This window comes from Myotis yumanensis, unplaced genomic scaffold (genome assembly GCF_028538775.1).
Source record: "Myotis yumanensis isolate MYYU_CA2020_CCGP unplaced genomic scaffold, mMyoYum1.0.hap1 SCAF_11, whole genome shotgun sequence".
In the NCBI taxonomy this organism is placed as follows: domain Eukaryota; kingdom Metazoa; phylum Chordata; class Mammalia; order Chiroptera; family Vespertilionidae; genus Myotis; species Myotis yumanensis.
This window is the reverse complement of record NW_027223762.1, coordinates 47,177,763-47,193,550: the sequence shown is the minus strand read 5'-3', so window position 1 is coordinate 47,193,550 and position 15,788 is coordinate 47,177,763. Positions and strand designations below refer to the sequence as shown.

Genomic DNA, 15,788 nt, shown 5'->3' with positions numbered 1-15,788 from the left:
GATCAATTAAGAAATCACAGGGACCACCAATACTGGCAGCTAGGTGTAGGGAAATATGATTTATTTTATGGTATAGATTCCTAAAACCTCTGGTGAACCATGCAGGTTTAAACTATTTGGGTTCATTTATATGTGGAGCTTTGCCAATAAATAGTATAAATGTATTTTGTCTTCCTTATGATTTTCTTAATAACATTTTATTTTCTCCAGCTTAAATTATTCTAAGAATATAGTATATAATACATATAACATACAAAATATGTATTAATCCTACCAGACCTGAGGCCCTGAACCTAACTGTCCCCTATACCTGGGCTCCTGAGCATTAGAGAGAAAAAACCAACATGATATAGAAAAATGTTAGTTACATGCAAACAAGTGGTTAGAATAAGATGGAACTTGGAGACATTGTAGAAAATAGGTCTACCTTTCATCTACCTTTCATCCAGCGCCAATATTCTACCTTTGTGTGGAAATTACCGAAAAATCAGTACAGCAGTTTAGTAGGGTTAATGGACTGTTTATATATTGGTAATACTTCTGGCCAACATTTGTTAACTTTTGGGGGAGTCAAAAAGTTACACATGGATTTTCATTTCTGTAGATGTTAAGTGCTCCCAACCTATGTATTTTCAAGGGTCAATTATAATTTTTGAAGTTATCATGAACAGTTTTAAAATATGTTCAACTTATAAGAGCAAGAGGATGAAATTGTTAAGGGTAAAATATATTTTTGTTTATATGTGGAGATAATATGCATATATGCAGATCCAATTATATAGTGTGTTTTTTTTTTTATAAATGAACAGAAAGAAAAAGTTAAAAGCTAAGTAAGTATTTATCTTTAGAGAGAGGGAATAGGGGTTAAAGTACAAGAAAACTCAGTTTTGTTTTGTTTTGCTTTGTTTTTAATAATTATAGTACTCCTGAAATATTTTTACTGTGTGTACTACTTAAATTTCAGAAAAAATGAAGACAATTTCTATACAAAAATGGCATATTTGAATTGCACACTTGTTTGAGTTCACCTATCACGATTAATAATAATGGCAGTAGGCAACCAATTTGTTTTAAGTTCATTTTCAATGTAGCATTGAATAGAATAACGGAAATCTTAAAAGAAACTAAAATGTTCTCTGCAGAATGGCCTGCCTGACTCAGCGCCCTCGCCTTGATTTTTGTGTTTGGGTGGATCCACTCAATTGTATGTTTCTGACAGTTAGCCTATCCTGGTGTAGAACGTGGGTAGGTTCATTTCAAGACAGTGAACCATGACAGAACCTCGGCTATTCTCCCTTGACTGGGGAGCCCTCTCAGTGTTTTCTTTTTCACCCCTAGAGCAGCTGTTGCCAAGTCAAGACCGCCCCAATGATATTGGCTTAAAATGTGCAGGACGTTGCCTTTGCAATTAAATAGTTTAATCGTGTAGAGGAACGAGAACATAACAGCATTTCATATTTCTAATTATATGATCAAAAAAGTAAAGAAGTTATAGGACAATATGGGTTTTTCAAGCAGGGGAACAATTTAAGTATCTTTGTATTGTACTAGGAAACTATAATACATAAATGAAAATATTTAACATGTTGTTATTTCACCCAAAAATGGCAACTAAGCCAATACTCTAAAATAACTACTATAAGCAATTTGGTTTTTAGAATTACCCAAAAATAACAGTGAGGGAAATTATCATTCAAAAATTTGAAAACCTTTCTTAGCCCTCAGTGATACAAAAATACAAGTGGTTGGCCCAGCAGGCATGGCTCAGTGGTTGAGAGTCGACCTATGAACTATGAGGTCACAGGTCAATTCCCTGCACATGCCCAGGTTGCAGGCTTGATCCCCATAGGGCAGGAGGCAGGAGGCAGCTGGTCAATAATTCTCTCTCATCATTGATGTTTCTGTCTCTCTCTCCCTTCTTCTCTGAAATTAATATATATACAGCAAGTGGTTGGCTAGATTTGGCACAAGGTGCAGAGTTTACCAAACTCTGATAAAGGAAGTAGCAAAAGTCAAGCTGCTATTCTTCTGAGAAATAGATGAGAGATGTATGTGTGCCTTTTTTATAGTGAAATGTTTACATGTAATTTAAAAATTTTTAAATTGAGACAGGAAAGACATAATCCTTATCACTCTTATGTGCTGAATTATCTTTCCTTGCATCTAGAAAAAAATATAATTTCATATATTTATTTTCACATAATGGATATACATTTGATTTGTTCTTTACTTACCTAAAATTATGTTCCCTTTATTACCACAGAGTATCAATAAATACTACTTAGAGATTATATAATCTACACTAATAAAAGACAAAGATGCTAATTGGCCATACCTTCGCTATGCCCTAAGCCACACCCACCAGCCAATCAGAGTGACTATATGCAAATTAACCCAACCAAGATGGTGGCCGGCAGCCACGGGGCTGGAGCAAGCAGGAGGCTTGGTTGCCCAGGTGATGGAGGAAGCCAAGCTTCCTGCCAGCCCTGTGCCGGCTGTGGCCTCCTCTAAAGGCAACAAAGTTTCACTTATTTATAGAAGATAAATAAATCCCAGATACCTGCTTCCAGCCAGCCTCCACTGGGAGCTTGGGTGGCTGGGGGTTGTGGCCAGCTTGTAAACAGCCATCAACCCCTCAGCCAGGCTGGCCAGGCACCCCAGCAGGACCCCCCCCACACTGAAGGGGCTGTGGCCAGCCTGCAAATGGCACTCAGCCCCTCACCCAAGATGGCCATGCACCCCATTGGGGACCACCACACTGAAGGGGCTGTGGCCAGCCTGCAAACAGCCATCAGCCCCTCACCCAGACTGGCCAGGCACTCCTATATAATAAAAGGATAATATGCAAATTGACCCTAACAGCAGAATGACTGGTCACTATGACACACACTGACCACCAGGGGGCAGATGCTCAATGCAGGAGCTGCCCCCTGGTGGTCAGTGCGCTCCCACAGGGGGAGCTCTACTCAGCCACAAGCCAGGCTGAGGGCTGCCAGTATAGCAGTGGTGGTGGGAGCCTCTCCCGCCTTCTCAGCAGCTCTAAGGATGTCCAACTGCAGCTTAGGCCTGCTCCCTGCAGGCAAGTGGACATCCCCCAAGGGCTTCCGTGCTGCCAGAGGGATGTCTGACTGCCAGCTTAGTCCCAATACCCCAGGAAGCGGGCCTAAGCCAGCAGGTGGTCATCCCCTGAGTTGTCCCAGACTGTGAGAGGGCACAGGCTGGGCTGAGGGACCCTCCCCGAGTGCACAAATTTTTGTGCACCGGGCCTCTAGTGTATTATAAAATTGATTGAAGAACAGATAAAATAATAGATGATTATCTCCAATTTAAAAATAGGTGAGGCTATACTGAGCATCTTCTCTTTTTTGGAGTTTGTTGCCCTTACATCAGTTTTGACAAGAAAAAGTACTAAGTCAAAGTACATAAATGTATATACATACATATATATATGGTTATTGAAAGACTTTGTAACATTGATTTATAAATTATGCTAACTTATATTTCCCATAGGAAATGATTATTCTACATACATATTAAAGATTTATTATATTTTTAGTGCTGCTTAAATGCACTGTCTCTTTTTTGTTTTATTTGCACTTATTTTATCACAAAAGATACATTCCCATTTTCAGAATTTCTGATTGCATTTAGCAAGTACAAATTGTATTTTCACATTCGTCACTGGCATATCTACTTGAATATTGATATGTTGTTAGAAATTTTACAAGATTTTTTTTATGAAACATATTTATATGTGGCCTCTCAATATTGCTTTAAATATTTGCTTGCTCTGCTTTCCATTTTTTAAATAGAGAAATATCTTTTAATTTTATGTAGCCAATTGAGCCATAAGTTAATTTTCCTTTCACCTCAATGACTAATAAATTAGATTTTTCCAACAACCTGATCAACTTTCTACTTTGAATCAACATGTCTCTATTTTTAAATGTCACTCTAACTTTTATGTTCATTTGAGATTTAATGTTGCTTATGATAGGAAATTTGCATACATGAATTTTTAGAAATTCATCTATCCAATGAAAACTTGTGTATAACCCCAGACCATGGAAATGACATCGCTAAAGAAAAAACTCTGTAATCCTCTCTTTAAAGAAGAATCTGCAGCAGCTCACGTTGACCAATGTCACCACAGAGGAGATCACGGAAGCAGGCTCTCATGTGTAGGATAACCAAGAGGCTGCCACAGGGGTTTGGGGTCCACAGACAGTCACAGAGCTTGAGTGGAATTAGGACTTTTCTCTCTGAAGCTAAACTGGCATTTAACTTTTACATACAAGCCTAGAATAAAGCTTTCAAGAACTTAAAAGCTCCTGAGAATAAAAGAGTTTTCGCAAGCAATGTTTTCCTATAGAAATCGAGCCTGACTCTATTTGAATATGTCTCTAAAGTCAGCCTTAGGGTTAACTTCACACAGGGAATGAATAGTGCAGTAAGACATTTGTCAGTTCCCTTTAGACAGAAGCTTATTGGCAGTATGAAGAAGGATATTTTCTCTGTGAAATCCCTTGAAATGCTCCATGTACTTATAATATTACATTGTTTCCCAAACAGTTCTAGTTATAGAAATTAAGGTCTCACCATGGGGGAACAGTGTGAAGCTTGTAAGAGGATCTGTGATACGGTACAGAAATGATTAATAAATCTTGCCTTGATTTAAGAATTGACACATCTTGGCTTGCAGAAGTTTAATTTTCTACGCGTAGCTATAAAGGAGCACATGTAAATGTGGTAATAGAATATAGCATATATCATACGTTTTCTTCTTAATAACATTAAGAATAAGGACAAGTGACTTCTTTGTCTGCTGAATTGTTCTGAGGCTGACACAAATTATGGAGTTTAAATTTATTAAGAATTGCCAAGTTTGAATTATTTTTATGACACTCAAGCCACAATTAACTAACTCTAGGCTGATCTTTAATATAAATGATAGTTCCTACTGTCTCAGGAAAGAATTGGAGCTGGGGCTTGTAAATGCCCATCTTCTTTAATATCATTTTTACATTATTTAAGGATAATGTTAATTAAATGTTATATTAATGAAATTGTGTTTCTAATTTCTTTGTCATAATTCTGTGTTTTGAGGTTTTTTTTTAATGAGTAATTAGACTGTTTGAACAACTAATTTAGTGTCCAACCATTTTTAAATAATATTTTTATGTTTTGAGATAGTCAAATAATGTCTCTCTTATTGAAGATACATTTTTCCTCAATTAGCCTTTGTTTTAAAAGGATTAATAATTGGAAAATGCCATCATTGATAAGATGATGTGACCAATACCTCAATCTGAAAATACTATTACTCCAACCTCCCATTTTGAAAATCAGAGAAAATGGGCTTTCAGGCCCTAATACCTTCAGAGTAAAAGAGCCTGTTGACCAATAGTACCTTCAAATGCTACATTTTCCTAATTTTCAAATTTGGATGATCTCAAATTATGTGGATATATGAATTACTTTGGTCTTGAAGCTGATTAACTTTTAAAAATATCTCCCTCTCCCTCCCTCTCTGAAATAAATAGAAATATATTGTTTAAAAATAAAAGGATTTGCCTGCCATGTATACTCTGGTATTCCTCAACTACCAGTAAATAGCCCATTCTCACTTGTGAAATCTAATACCCATCACCCTTCTCTCATTTGTCCAAACATGTTTTACATACCTGATCTTGCCTCATTGGAACTGCAAAGGAATGTCCAAGCCTGTGTGAGTTCCCCATACACATGCTTTCAAACTTGATTTTCTCCTGTTAGTCAGTCTTTGTAAATTTGGTGATTACTCCATCCAGAAGAACTTAGAAGGAGGGAAGAAAAGTATTAATATTTTTAGCCCCCACATAACAATATTCATTTCTACATGCATCATATGATATCTAGTCATAATTATGTGTCTATTTTGACGTGAAAATCCATTGTGAAGCATAAACCTTTCTATGACTCCAATTAAAAGTTAATAGTGAATAAGAATTTAACAAATTAAAGCTCACATCTATTCTAATATTGTGATTAACTCACAGACAGTTTGACCTGAGAGGACAGTATAAGTAAGGAATTGCTATGCAGCCTAAGAAAACCTGAATTACAAGAATTTTTGCTGACACTTCTGTTGAGAGACAAATGGCTTCCAAACTTGCAAATTTGTAATCTGTCAAAAGCTTCATGGGCCACCGAAGTAATTCACCATATTCACATTCTACACTTTGAATACTTAGTTTTATCACTGGCCTTTGTCATGCATTGTGTTAAACTACAAAGTGAGGCACCGTATAATTTTCAAGAGCTACCAGGCAGGTGTGACATCAACCCATGAATCAGGAAGTCACAGTTAGATTCCAGGTCAAGGCATATGCTGGGATTTCAGGGTGGATCCCCAGTAGGGGGCATGCAAGGAGGCAGCCAATTGATGATTCTCTGTCATCCTTGATATTTCTATCTCTCCCAGTCCCTTCATCTCTCTGAAATGAATAAAATCATATTTTAAAACATTTAAAAAATTAATCTCAAGAGGTTATTTCTATTTCAATTAATTCAAATTGACCATCACTAAAGCAGGAGCTAGGGGAGAGGTTTTTATAGAGAAGGTATGAAAGCAGCTTAAGAAAATGATTTGGTTGGCTATCGCTTAAGGTTGTCTTATTTGAGAAATCCTGGTTGGCTATTTGTGATGGATAGTTCCCAAGTTTCATTTTCTTGGATTCCACAGTATAGATTCTGGCTTAGGTTTCAGTTTGCTTACGTAGGCGACTGTGGCACTAGAGCCACCCCAGCCTAATTGTATCCTCATTTAATTACTTTAACTATTGTAAGTTTTTAAGTATTATTTTAATCTGTCTTTTAAAATATATGCATTACTTCTTTTAGGAAGATAGAAAATACCTTGAAATTGGATCTATGTCATATTTATTTGTGCTCTCAGGTTAATACCAGGCAAAGCAAAAGTAGACATTTAGTAAATGGCTCTTCACAGAATATATTGTGTAGTAAGTGAATTGCTTTTGTAAAATATGTGGCTGGAGAGAGAATTATAGACTTTGAGAACAAAAGAGAAATTTCTTCTAAGTGTTCTAACTTTCTATTCAGTAGATTGTTTGGTTAAAAAAAAAGTGTATGATGAAAAGTCTAGTAATCTGCAGCCCACTAGCCTTCCATCAGTGTGAGCTCCACCCTTCAGTTCATTTTTCATATGAATAATAATGTTACAGGATAGGAGTGGGGCTCATCTACCTGGTTGCTCAAGGGGGTGAGGTTCTTGGGGTGTGGTTGAAATAAGAAATTATGAAGGCCCCCTCAGAAGGATGAAGTATGTACAAAGATTTATTTCTGTGGAATTAAATGCCTGAGTTTCAAAAGTTCCCATTTCCCATAGAAGAAGTGTAGCTGAGGCTTTAGTAGAGCTAAAGTAAGAGCCGGTGTCCAGGGTTTTCTTTCCATTGTTGGAGCCAGGTCCAGTACAGCATCAGGCTAGCTTCGCTGTGCTTCCTGCTGCTGTCCATTAGTTCACTGGGTGTGGAGCCCACATGGCTGTGGGCAATGGAGTGAATGCAAAGAAGTAGGAGCAAAATAACTCCACAAGGCAAGAGTCAAGCCCAAGAGAGAGAGAATTCCTTTGTTTAGAAGATTATATATTCCCAAATTTTTTCATGCTTGCATTGGCCAGATCATTTTGGCCAACGATCTCTGTTCTTGGTGTGATTGATAGGCAAGTACCTTCCCTATGTCACCCCAACTTTACTGCATCTGTCTTTCCTTTGTTCAATCCCTTCCTCCAGTATTTTGCAGGGAGCAGATCCTGTTCCCTGGGGAGTGTGAAACTGCAGCTTCCTGGTGACACTACCCAAACAATCCTATATAATAAAAGCTTAATATGCTAAGTGTCAGGTTGTCCAGTCGTCCGTTCAACCAATCAAAGTGTAATATGCTAATGATATGCTAAGGCTGCTCAACCGCTTGCTATGACATGCACTGACCACCAGGGGGCAGATGATCTGACCAGTAGGTTAGCTTGCTGCTGGAGTCCAGCTGATCATGACTGAGCGAGATGGGCCAGACATACCCTGGAGCCCTTCTGTGGTCCCTCCCTGGCTGACCAACCTCCCTTGTCCCTCCCTGGCCCTGATCGTGCACTGGTGGGGTCCCTCAGTGAATTTCGTGCACCAGGCCTCTAGTATGCCTATAATGTGTGACTTCCCTCTTTGCTTCTTTCCTATTATTAATAACTAGCTAATCACAATGATATCAATTCCATCCTCCATTTGACCTAAAATTCAATCACTCCTTCTTGGAAGAAGTCGATATTCTCCTAGTCCCCTTGAAGAGGATCTCAGCCCACACAAAGTGTCAGAGAGGTTATATAGCTCCATATTTTTAAAATATATTTTTAATATATTTTTATTGATTTTAGAGTGGGAACAAGAGATAGAGGCATCAATGATGAGAGAGAATGTTTGATCAATTGCCTCTTGCACGCCCTCTCCTACCACTGGGGATCAAGCCCACAACCCTGGGCACATGCTCTGACTGGGAATCGAACCCTGACCTCCTGGTTCATAGGTTGATGTCTCTGGCCAGACTAGCTCCATACTTTTATTAACTCAGAGTGAGTTCATTTTCTAACTTAGGACTGCAGATTAGCCATTGTCCATACAACTTTAGTTAGCGTAAAAATCAAACCTGGTGAGGACTGAATCTACCTTCAATACTGATGGTGCTTACAGCTTCTGCTTATGTTCCCCCACCCTCTCAAGAGCAACTAATATAGAATAGCTTGCATTGGGCTAGCCTAGAGGCTAAAGGCATAGGCTTTGGAATTTTACTCATGGGTTCTAATATTGACTTTACCATGTAATCATTGTACAATCTTGAGAAATTTATCTTTTCATCTATTTTTCTGTTTTCTCATCTGTAAAATGAAATTAGTAACAGTCCTTAGAGCATATGTTTGAAGAAAAACAAAAAAAAATTAGAGGAGTGACTGGCATAAAGTAAGGGTTAAATCGATGTTTGTTGTTTTCATTATGATCACACAGCAATTCTGATGTGTGATCATGTAGCCTATCCCAGGTGGATGAAAGGCTGCCCTTCCAGACCCCTCTCTGCCAGCTGTACTTTGGCTGAACCCTCGAGCTTCATGTCTGAATGGAGGGAACAGGGTGCCTGTGGGACCCTAACTTCTGTGTTGAGGTACAGAGCTTACATCTCCCCAGCCCATTTGTCCTCAGAAACAAGCTCTCATGTCCTATTGCTTGTTGATGTAAGAAACATCCAAACCTGGAGAGAATTTTTATGAGTTTATTTGAGCCAAAATAATAACAATTGCAGGGAAAGCAAAATCTCAATGGATTGAGAAAATGCTCCAGAAAATGGCAGGTTTACCATTTATTGTATACATCAGAGCCGAAGGGGAAGACGTAAGGGGGTTGCATGAAATCCATTGGTGATAGATTGGGGAGGTGGAAGGAAGCAAAGGGAAGAAATCTCTGAGATTTGATAAAAAGTAAAACAGACACAAACTTCTGTTACATTGGTGGGTATGGGATAGTTAACAGTGAACATTGACAGCACATGGAGATGCTATGTGGGAGAACAATGGAGGGTTCTGTGGCTTCCTCTTCTAGTGAGATTTTGCCCTGAGGGGTCTGAAAAAGAGGATTACCTAACATTCCAAAGATGTGTTATCATAGGTACAAAAAGACAATAGGTTCAGTTAAGGGAAAGATTGATCTTTGTCAAGGAAGACACCATCCTAGGACATGACTACCTTCCAGGACTCCCTTTTAGTTAGCTTTACTTTCTGACCATCCTAGTTAGGTCTCTATGTTTGTAAGGTCTCCATGTAGGCCTTCCCGGAACTTGTCAGGTTTAGTATGTGGGCCCCTTTTTCATTCCATATGTTGAAGTGAGTTACATGCCTACCAGAGTGGGCAGTCCGTTTTGCCTGCCCTTTAATTGGGAAATACCACCTACTGAAATAAAGCCTTTCTGTTAAATTTGAAATGTAATTCCTGTTCCCCTAGAAATATGTTTTAGTTAGCTCATGGAAGTTTCCAGGAGTGCATGTTTTAACCTATTAATACCTATTCATTTTTTTTAAATACCTATTCATTTTTGCCATTACCTTTAGAAAATATAGTAAATTTTATAAGACTATATGCAGATGTTAAAAAAATACACACAACAAAAATTACATCCTGAGTTTTTAAATAACTAAACCAAAGTCATACTCTTTAGCTGGCATCTGGATAGAACGAAAATCGAGAATCTCTCCAACCATGGAAGACCCTTTCAATTTCCTCTACTAATTTCTAATGGCATTGGGTTTCTTCGGTGTTTTTTTTTTCTTTCTTAAGGTTACTAAAACCTTAAATTTCAAATAAGTTAGATGTAGAAAATCTATAACTACATTTTCATGGCAGTAATTTATGGCAAGTAAAATACTTACAAACAAAACTGTTTGTTGGAAAAGTGCTGGATGTTTGTGTGTGTGGGCACATGTGTGTATGAGAAATCTGTTTCCGGTATAGTAGCATTTTCTGATGAGATGTATGTTTCAGGATAATATCTGGATGGTTGTTATTAACATTGTAGTTATGTGTTCATCATTAAGCTGGTATAGGAATTGCAGTGCATCTAAGTTCATGTTGCCTTGTTATTTACTCTCCTGCAGAATAAGATGGAATCTACTCCCAGCTGCTGAAGGATGTTTATTTGTCCATTTGCTATGTAGTGACTCCATGCTGTCTACTGTAAATGAGAGTTTCTCAAGGTCAACGGGGGACCTTGTAACAGAAACTTATATAGCTCACATCCCTGAATAATTGCAGTGTTAATGCCGAAGTTGCTACAAACTGTTACATACATCTAAATTCAACTTATAAAATTTTTGGGTTTTTTTCAGTTGGATTCTTTACAGTTACAAATAAGGAGAGTTTGCATTTGAGGTATGTTTAATTTTTTTGTTTTATTCTGTTTTCAGTTGAAAGCCTTTTTTTTTTTTTTTGAGAAGTAGAGGGCTAAAGGACTCATTGTGAAGTCATGAATTCATTGATAAAGATTTTAATCTTACCAGGTGAATGTTAAATGTCTTCTCATCTAATTCATTAAAATTTCTCAAACATTCTCTTTATTGTTTAATGTAATACATGAGAAGGGTGGAGGAATTTTTAATGGCTGGTGGAATAATCCCTGATAGGTCCAAATTTGTCATGGAAGCAGGATGACCAACAGGGTTTTGAACCCGCAACCTGGATATGTGCCCTGGCTGGAGTGGAACCTGTAACCTTTTGGTGTAAAGGATGACACTCCAACCAATGAAGCCATCTGGCCAGGGCTCTCTCTTATGTTTTAAACTCTCCAATGAAGAGTGAGCCAGGAAAACCTGTGGCCCCCACCTGCTACCCCATTAAAGGCAGAACTCCAGGTCTGTGTCCTCTCTCTCTCTCTTCCGCTCTCTCTCTCTCTCTCTCGTCTGTCTCCTCCACCTCTCTGTATGCCCCCTCGATGGCCTGTATGCTCCAGAGGCTGTAAGTAGTAAACTCTTTTTTTTCTTCAAATCTTCCTAATGGTTATCACTTAAGGGTGTCTTACTGTCATAATAAGGGTCAGTCCAACTATAACATTGGTTTGGAAAGGAGAGATGCCTGTGGAAAGCTCACTGGGGCCCAGGTGAGTGCACCGGACATTTCTAGCTGTTGGTATTACCATCAATAGACTGAGACCAGCACGGAACAGTCATGCATTGTGCTACAACCTTATGATGGCTAAGACTGCACTAAGCAATAGCCTTGTTTTAGCTCCATTATAATCTACTAAGGGCCCAGTGCATGAGTTTGTGCACCTTGAAAAAACTGTGGGCCACGAGGCTGTGGTGGACACAGGGGTGGGTCTCAGCCCATCGTCTGCACCCCTGCCCAGCCTCTCCCGCTGCAGCCCTGGGTCCCCTGTCAGCCGGCAGCCCTGCTCCCACCGCTGCCAATCCCACCATTGGGACTGCTGCTCCCACGATTGAGGCAGGCTCCAGCAGCCAGTGCGAGAGGCAGCTGCTGGCCCCGATCGCCCCTCAGGAGCAGGGGGAGGTGGGGAAGCCTGAGGGGTGATCGGGGTTGGCAGCCACTGCTCACACCTACTGATGGCGCTGTGCAATCAGGGCTGGCACCGGGCACCCGCAGCAGGTGCTAGTGGGGCTGATGCCAGCAGTAAGTGCGAGCACCGGGTGGCACGGCAGCACACGGGAGCAAAGAATTTTCAGTAACCACCAGAGGCTCGCACTGATGACAGTGACCGGTGCCCCGCCTTGGTCTGGCACCCCTGCTCACATGATCCACCATCCCATTGAGGCTGACACCCACCATGATCCATGCGCGCACCCTGGTGGTCAGCACATGCCATAGTGACAGGTTGTTTGGTTGTTCCGCTATTAGGTCTATTTGCATATTAGGGTTTTATATATATATAGATGGGGCCACCATCATATATGTAGCCCATTGTTGACTGAAACATCATTTTGCACTGCATGACTGGATTCCCTTGAATTTTCCTGAAAGTTATAACCTATTACGGTATTTGTTTTCTGTAATTCAGATAGCATGCAATTGATCAGAGACTGTTAGCACCTAAAACAAACTGATGTCTTCATTTAGAGGTGATGGGGGAAAATGTTTGTAGAAATTGTGATATTACTAAGGTCATTTTGCTAATTTATGGTTGAGCCTGGACCATATACACATCCCCTCGGTGACAGTGCCAATACAAAAATACATGTATGACTGAAAGGACTGTGTAGGCCTGATAATATATTGACAGTGTTAGTCAATGAAAACAAAACAAAACTGTAAAGCTTGAATTTTCTCTCAAGAAAAAGTTGATAGTGAAAAATACAAAATATATACAGTCTAGCTGAGTTAAATATTTTCAAATCTATTGGAGAAAACAACAAATACACATTAAATACAAATGTATATCTTTATTACTATAGGGATATTGATATGGAGAATATATATATAAACTTAATACTCAAAATAACCGTAGGTCCCAATCATCGCATGCACCAAGAGGTCACTGGTTCCATTCCCAGTCAGGCCACTGACCCAGGCTGTGGGCTTGATTCCCAGTAGGGGGCATACAGGATGCAGTCCATTGATGTTTCTGTCTCATCAATGTTTCTATCTCTCTCTCCGTCTCCCTTCTTCTCTCTCTAAAAATCAATAAAAACATATTAAAAACAAAAACCATAGAAATGATATACTATTTTTTCTATTGTATCCATTTTATAGATAGGGAACTTAAGTTAGGACTAATGAACTTAATTTTTTATATCCAGCTACACAGAGATTAGTACTTGTTTACTAAATGTATTTTTGACTATTAAAAGCTATATGTAAAAGCTATCTAAACTTGAATCTTACTGGTAATTTTATAGTAGCACTACTGTCATTATTTACTTTGCTCTCAAAATATTTCTGCTTTTTAAATTCATACCATCCCCTTTTTTATAGAAGATAAACACAAGCATAAAAACATGTGTATTATAATTGAAAATATAATATCTGTTAATATAGTTACTATGTGGTGTTTAACCTTTCTTTCTTTTTCTGGTAGAGATATATATTTTGCTTGTTTTTTCTAGTCTGACTTTCTGAATTTCCTATAACTTATTACCCCTATCTATATTGTTGTATTTTAAAATATTACATAGAAACAATCCTTGATCTATTGCTCTCCTTTTAAAATTTTTTTCCTGAACCAAAGTTGTGCGTTGTTATATATCAGAATTTGTCATTTTTTTGGTATGATTTCTTATGTCACCTCAAAGTTTCTGAAAACAGCAGACATTGAAGACAAACAATCATAAGCGATTGAGCCAAGATTTACTTTTTGGTAACAGAATTTCCAATGGATGTTTCCACTATTGGCTAAAGTAGACAAAATCTTATACCAGCAAACTGCAATCATTGCACATGCATTGAGTTCTATTCATAAAACTAATATTAGCTATTTGTGAGATTTTGAAAGGCTATTAGGCTTATCTTAATTTTAATTTCTATATCTGTCTATTTATATCAATATCCTTCATTCTATATACACTTAGAAGTCAGTGAAATAGACTATCAGCACATTATTAAGTAAAATTAAGTAAAGTTAAGCATATAAGAGTAAGTATTGCCGGTTTGGCTCAGTGGATGTGCGTCAGCCTGCGGACTCAAGGGTCCCAGGTTCGATTCCGGTCAAGGGCATGTACCTGAGTTGCGGGCACATCCCTACTGGGGGCTGTGCAGGAGGCAGCTGATCGATCTCTCTCATTGATGTTTCTAACTCTCTATCCCTCTCCCTTCTTCTCTGTAAAAATTCAATAAAATATATTAAAAAAAAAGAGTAAGTATTGCTTTAATAAAAGTATTTTTCAATTCAGTAAAATGGCTTCTTTTTATGGTATATGGTTGAAAAAATATGTAGAGATATTCATGAAAGCCCCTAAACTAAATTTGATATTATGTTCTTTTATCTAGATCACTAAATAATCTCCCATTCAGCTCTTCCCAATTTCCATTTAAATTATCTATAGAGATATTAAATTAAATTACTTTTAATTATTCTGTTATAAGTCTATGATTTTGATTTCATTCTTGTTTACAAACTCTATTAATCTGATGAAAACCCTATCTAGTGATTTACTTTTTTAAAAGATAGTAACCACAGTTATTTTTAAGTCTGTGTCTCCAAAGTTTAACTCAGTTAAATACACATAATAAAATGTTACTTTTCTTTAAATTTTTAACAAATTAAGTAACTAATTATCACGACTATCAGAAATTAGGTGCTGTTAAGTCATTATAGGTAAACTGAAAAAGGGTCAAAGGTCACTTATTTTCAAAAATGATGATTTGTGTTGAAATTGAATTATGTGCCTAATTCAAATGTGCCTTGAAGAGTAAATTATTTTTAAGCATGTCCATGTATGGTGGTTCTGTGTGTGTGTGTGTATGTATGTATGTATAGGAGAAAGTCCTGACAACAGTAATTTGCTCTCCTACCGTTTAAACGTGAAGTTAGGAGGATTAGGGATATGTTACATATGTGTAGGAAAAGCTTCACATACTGAGAATAAAGATAGCATAGGTACCATGATGTCCTGATGCTAGGGTAGAGCAAGAGCAACAGAAATTTACCGGGACATAGCTATATTTTGTTATTTTTGTTTTTGCTTTTTAATTGTTATTTTCATTTGTTTATAGGTTTGGTTCATTTGTGTATTTATTTGCATGGTGTATATTTTTTGCTCCCAATATTCATCATTACCCCTCATCCCATGTATACTGGTAACATATATTATCCCCTGTCATCCAGTACCTAAACGGCTTTAACGGGTTCTAGTCAGAGGAAGGAGAAAGAAACCCTCTTTCTTGCTTGTGTTAATCTGGAAGTGATTAGTTACATGGTCCCTGTCTAGATGCATGAGGTGCTTTGGCAGGGCAGCCACTTTTTAGTGATGACTTTATAGTTTGGAAGACAGACACACATTTTTTCCCTCTCACTTTCAGTGTTTTGTTTTGTTTTGTTTTTATAAGCTATGCCCAGCACAACTCCAGGGATGGAATGTGTGGCCTATATGTAAACTAAACTACTTAAGGACTCTCAGTCCTGTAGAACAGAAGGTTATTCAGGGGTGGAATAAGAAAAAGACTCCACTAGAGCCACTGCATGCAATGAAATGATTATTAGTTCTTGAATGGTAATATACATGGAGCTAGAGCTACGGGGGTTATCTTGAAACC

The 15,788-nt window shown here is 38.1% G+C and overlaps 1 protein-coding gene across 8 annotated transcripts in view; it reads left to right on the top strand.

The window, feature by feature from the left end:
- LRRTM4 (leucine rich repeat transmembrane neuronal 4) overlaps positions 1–15,788 on the top strand; it is a 932,627-nt gene that overhangs the window by 222,560 nt on the left and 694,279 nt on the right. For 4 of the 8 annotated variants that reach the window (XM_070429584.1, XM_070429583.1, XM_070429582.1 and 1 more), the window contains one exon: positions 10,916–10,958. The exons of the other annotated variants lie outside the window; for them this stretch is intronic. The gene's annotated coding sequence lies outside the window, so the exon portion shown is untranslated. The remainder of the gene's footprint in view (positions 1–10,915; positions 10,959–15,788) is intronic. 8 annotated transcript variants of the gene reach the window in all.